Raw genomic sequence first — 6,000 nt, forward strand, 5'->3', positions numbered from 1 at the left:
AGGCCTTCCCAAAAGAACATGAGTGGCTTCCATGGGCACAACATCACATAATACCTCATCTTTGTATTTTCCAATGGAGAAATGGATGAGGACTTGTTTATTAACAATTATTTCTCCTACTTCACTAAGCCATTGTAACTTGTAGGGCTTTGTATGAGAGATAGTAGGCAATCCAAGCTTATCTACTACTCTTGTACTAGCCACATTTGCACAACTACCCCCATCCACTATCAAGGAACAAATGTTGTTTTGAATAAGACATCTTGTATGGAAAATATTTTCCCTTTGACTTTCATCAAAAGGTTGTGAAACTTGTCCAAGAAGTCTTCTCACAACTAACAAGTCCCCTTCAAGTGGACATTCGCTCTCTTCCTCACTAGATGCATGAGAATGCAATGAATGCTTTGAAGAATCCGAATCATGCTCACTAACTACAATGCCCTCATGCATGTACATACTTCGTTTGGAAGGACAATTTGCAGCAATATGACCATAACCCATACATTTAAAGCATTTAGTATTAGATGTTCTAGTGGGAGACTTAGGTCTAGATGTTGATGGCTTAGATTCCTTGGGTTTGAAAGAAGAATCTTTGGAAGGATGTTTAGAAAAAGAAGTTTTGTTTCTCCAAGACTTGGAGTAGTATCCATTATTGGAAGCACTTTTAAAAGAGTTTTTCTTAGCAAGTTGGGCTTCCACCTTCATTGCAAGATGAACTAAAGAGCCCAATGATGAATACTCTTGTAACTCAACAATGTCTTGGATATCCTTCCTAAGACCACTCACAAACCTAGCAACCATGGCTTCTTCACTTTCTTCTAATTCAATTTTAAGCACAAGCGTCTCAAGCTCCTTATAATATTCATCCACATTTAGCGTGCCTTGTTGAAACCGTTGGAGTCTCAACATGAGGTCTTTCCTAAAATGTGGGGGCACAAACCTAGCGCGCATATGATCCTTTAAAGAGTTCCAAGAGTCCACGGGAGGACCCTTGTGATAGATAATGTCCTTTACAATTCCATGCCACCATTTCATGGCATAATCACTAAACTCTAGGGTGGCTAGCTTGAGCTTATGCTCATCTTGGATCTCATGGATCTCAAAAATTTGTTCACACTTAGCCTCCCAATCTAAATACACATTTGGATCACTAGAACCATTAAAACAAGGTAGTTTGACCGAAGGAAGCTTGGACTTTGCATCATGGTAGAAGCCATTGCCGTAGTGAATTCTTTCCCCTTGGTGATGATGTCTTTGTCCATGGACTTGGGGTGGAAGTCTCCTTCTCCTATGCTCATCTTCACGGCCAACATCATTTGAAGAAGCTCTTGAAGAAGGTCTATGAGAATGATGTCCATCATGGATAGAAGGAGATGGTCTAGTTTGTTGGACCTCCATCTTTTGCAATTTCTCTTCCAACCGTCTAATTGTTCTTTGAGCTTCATGTAATTCACCAAGAATGGAAGCTTTGGAAGGAGAATTCTGCTTGTAGGATGCATCACTTGAAGATCCAGCCATTTGTAATTAAAAAAAAAAAAAAAACAGCAAACACACAAAAACAGCAAACAAATTAAAAATTAGCAAAAACAGTGAGCTGTAATGAAACTGCCGAAGTGAACTTAAGGCTGAAAAAGATATCACTCTCAAAGAAATAATGTTCTTGCTCCAATCTGATCTTGAGGCCTTGGAATCCTCAAATGAAATATGTCAAAGCAAGCACACCAATCTTAAGAGCAAACCACCACAAAACCAAAGAAACAATAAAGACAAACAAGAAAAGGTATAAGCAAGGAAAGGTAATTGCAAAAGGAAAACTATATGTAAGACAAACTCAAAGAATAAGAATGAAAGACAATCAAGAAAAATAAAGAACTCAATGAGAAAAGTAGGCACACAAAAGAAAACCTAAGGAAAAGCACTAGAGTAGATGAAGAAAACAAAAAAAAATTTAGCTACTGGAAATTTTTTTTTTATGCAAACTGTGTTTGATATTCACTGATTTAACTGGAACGTTGTAGAGCGAACTGGATTATGAAATTTATACCACAGAAACTTCAAGATGTTAACTCAAAAATGGCACTGGAATCAATTAAAAACAGTAAGCCAATTGAGAGAAATAAAGTTTTTAAAATCACTGCCAGATTACCGTATTTTTTTCGGCAGGAATGTACACTTTTTTTATTTTATTTATCATTTTTTGTGTACTTCATATTTTTGAATGATTCTTTTTTCTATTCTTTTCTAACACTTTGAATATCTCAAATCCAGAATTTCAGAATTTTACAGTACGTAAATCAGTTGCAATAAGGAAAAACAGTAAGCACTCTTTTCAGAAACAGAGGAATCCTAATAGGAATAAAAAAAACAGAATGATGAACTAGCAAAGACATAATAGAAAATGATGTATTGGAACTTGTATAGGTCTAGAATACAAGTATGAACTCAATTCTAAAAAGAAAATGCACAAAGGATCAACATCAATTCAGAAAATTATATGACACCAAAGCAAGAAACAATCAAAACAATAAAAGTACTACTAGAAGTAATGACATATATGGAATAACATGACTAAGACAAAACTTGACATGATTCAAAAATTAAAAGACACAACACAAATTGTAACAAGTGAAAGGAAGCTTAAGGTAAACTCTAGGAAGGATAATGCCATTCCAAAAGAGCAACCACTTGGAGCCGGCGATCTGACCATCTGCGCTCCAAAGCGATTCAGGTAGTCTCTGAGGGACTCTCCCTGGTACTGCCTTATATCAAACAAATCATAAGACACCCTGGGCGGTGCCTTGTTCACGATGTATTGCTCGACGAAAACCTTCGAGAACTGCTGAAAATTGGTTATGTGACCGTTAGGTAGGCTCACAAACCACTCCAACGCCGTTCCCTGGAGCGTGCTCACAAACATCTTGCAATACACGGCGTCGGACCCTCCCGACAGCATCATCTGCGTATGGAACGTGGTGAGATGAGCCTCAGGATCCTCCACGCCGGTGATACTCATAAGAATTATGAGTGCCATAAACCTTTCCTCAAACACTTGGAAAGTCTCTGAGGGACTCTCCCTGGTACTGCCTTATATCAAACAAATCATAAGACACCCTGGGCGGTGCCTTGTTCACGATGTATTGCTCGACGAAAACCTTCGAGAACTGCTGAAAATTGGTTATGTGACCGTTAGGTAGGCTCACAAACCACTCCAACGCCGTTCCCTGGAGCGTGCTCACAAACATCTTGCAATACACGGCGTCGGACCCTCCCGACAGCATCATCTGCGTATGGAACGTGGTGAGATGAGCCTCAGGATCCTCCACGCCGGTGAAAACAGCCTTAACAGGAACCACACTCGCAGGAATAGGCGTGTCAGTAATCGCCTGAACAAAAGGCATAGGAAAAACACGAGGTGGCGACGACGGCGCAACCTCTTCAGTAGAAGAACGCCCTTGCTGCTCCTGAAGAGCTTGACGCAGCTCCTCAGTCACCTTGCTGAGCTCCTCATTCCTGGCGCGAGAGGCGACCAGGTCCTCATGCATTCTCGCCTGCTCTATGCGTGAGGCTTCCACAGTTGCCTGTAACGAACGCATCATCTCTGCCATCTGCGCCATGGTCATGGCAGCGGCGCCTTTAGCAGCGACGGGCGCAACTGGACTTGAGCGATTGCTTCTCATTTTTCTCATGAAACTCAGCGAATCACAGAATGCAGCGAACAACACTTACTTTAGCTACGATTGAGTCAGCGATCAATCGGAAAAACTGTGCGAAACTCCGCGAGAAAACTCAAGAACACCGCAAACCTTCAAAGAAACTTGCAACTCCACCAGAAACCACTGCTCTTCCCACGGACAACCGAACGAGCGAAAGAACTCAACTCCACCGAACAAATTACGCGTAAACAGCAGGAAAAACCTCACTCCACCGATCAAAAACCCAAACGAACAGTGTAAAACGCGAATTCACCGAACGAATCTCAAGCAAACAGCGAACGATGGTTGCACCAGCACACAACCACGCAGAAAACTTCGAAAACCTCCAAGAACTCACGCTGTGGATGGGCGCAAGTTTTACACGGCCCCACGGTGGGCGCCTGATGATCCTGCCTGTTGACCAGAACGCTGGAAACTGCCTCGTCAAAGGATCGACGTGCGCACCGCTTCACACCTCCGTTCCTCTTCAAGATCCACCTCAAGAACCTGCAAAGAAACAGAGCGGCGCCGCTGCGGCCGATCGCACTCCAACGCCCAAGTCAGTGACCGAATCACCAAATACTAAGAGAACAAGAACCGTGCAAATTCTCTCTCACAGTGTGCTCTAGAACTCGCAAGCGTAAAAAGTATAATCTGAACGTGCGTACCTCAGAAAGTTCGTTGAGAACTCTTATATACCTGGTTACTTTCTCTCTCCTGGCAGTTACAGACTTGGACACGTGGCTCGCATCTAACTGTACACGTGGCATCATCTGGAGCCTCCTTGACTTGGGCGCTGCTTCTACTCTCTCTTTGGCTAAGTTATTTATGCATGGTGCTGCCCGGTACATAGCTAACTTGGGAGTGCGACCTCTACTGGAACTGGCGAGTTAGGGTGCCTTCATACACCTTCCCTGTGGTCTCGCCGGCCGCCTTCATAATCTGCACCACCTTCATCTCTGGCGATGTGCTTGCTCTGGCGATCTCCAATCACTAGGTCGCCTGAGTCTATATCTAGCGACTTCATCTTTAACCCGGTGATCGCCGATTCTGGTATGCTGGAGATCGGAACACGCCAACTTAATAACTGGCGACTTCACGAGCCCCCCGACTTCCTTCCCTTCTGCCAACCTAGCGCCTTGTCAACACGCCTATACTGTAGCTTGATGCCACGTCATCACTTCCGACTACCAGGGCGGTACATTTAGCAAACTCTGGAAACTCATCATCAAATTTCTTTCACTGAATAGAATCAACTGGATGTCGGTACATGCCATCACATCTAAGATTCTTAACATCGTTTGGGTTTGCAAACAAACGCTTCATCCTTGGAATGATGGGAAGATACCACATAACCTTTATTGGGGGTCCAAGCTTTTCTATATCTTCAATAGTATCATCATCTTTTTGTATCAAATTATAACGTGATAAACCACACCTTGGACAACTTTTCAACAATTCAAAATCTTTTCGGTATAATACACAATCATTAGGACATTCATGTATCTTTTTATACTCCATACCCATTGGATAAAGAATCTTTTTGGCCTCATAATTACGATTAGGTAGAGTATCCCTCAGTAAGCATATTCTTCAACAACTAAAGAAATTCCGTGAAGCTTTAATCAGTTCATCCATTTATTGCCTTCAAATTCATCAATCTTAACACCGCCGACAACCGTGTGAAGTTAGTTGATCCAGGATACAATGGAGTCTCTGCATCGCTTGACATACTTCCATATCCATGTAGTGAAAGCGGACACGATGGCTATAGTAACAACCACACTCGTAAATCAAAGCGCTTAATTTACAAGTGCGGCTTTTACTATAGCCGCATTTCTAAATCAAAGCGCTTGATTTACGAATGCGGCTGTTACAAATAGCCGCATTTGTAAATGAACTTAATTTCAAAAATGCCACCACATTTTTTACGAGTGCGTCTAATCGTAAAACCGCACTTAATAAGGAGCCCTTGTTTTGCCTTTCTGCACTAGTGCATACACATTTTCCTTCTCCTCAGTGAGACAGAATCCATGCAAAAACCTACAAGTTATTAGTTAAAGCATAATCAATAATAATTTAACATAAATTAAATTGAAATATAGGTAAAGATACTTACATCATAAAAAATTGAACTATATTTATATTGAGCTCCTGATCCCCATCTACAAATTCTAATAAATCTGTGTTTTACATGTACAATGGCAGTTCAGTGTTTATTTGAAAAAACATATCATCCCACAGAACTTCAAAAGGATCATGAACAATCTGTCTAGCAAGCAGAGCTAAGGAAGCTATAACAACGTCA

Source organism: Phaseolus vulgaris, chromosome 1 (genome assembly GCF_051622355.1).
Source record: "Phaseolus vulgaris cultivar YP4 chromosome 1, ASM5162235v1, whole genome shotgun sequence".
Classification (NCBI taxonomy): domain Eukaryota; kingdom Viridiplantae; phylum Streptophyta; class Magnoliopsida; order Fabales; family Fabaceae; genus Phaseolus; species Phaseolus vulgaris.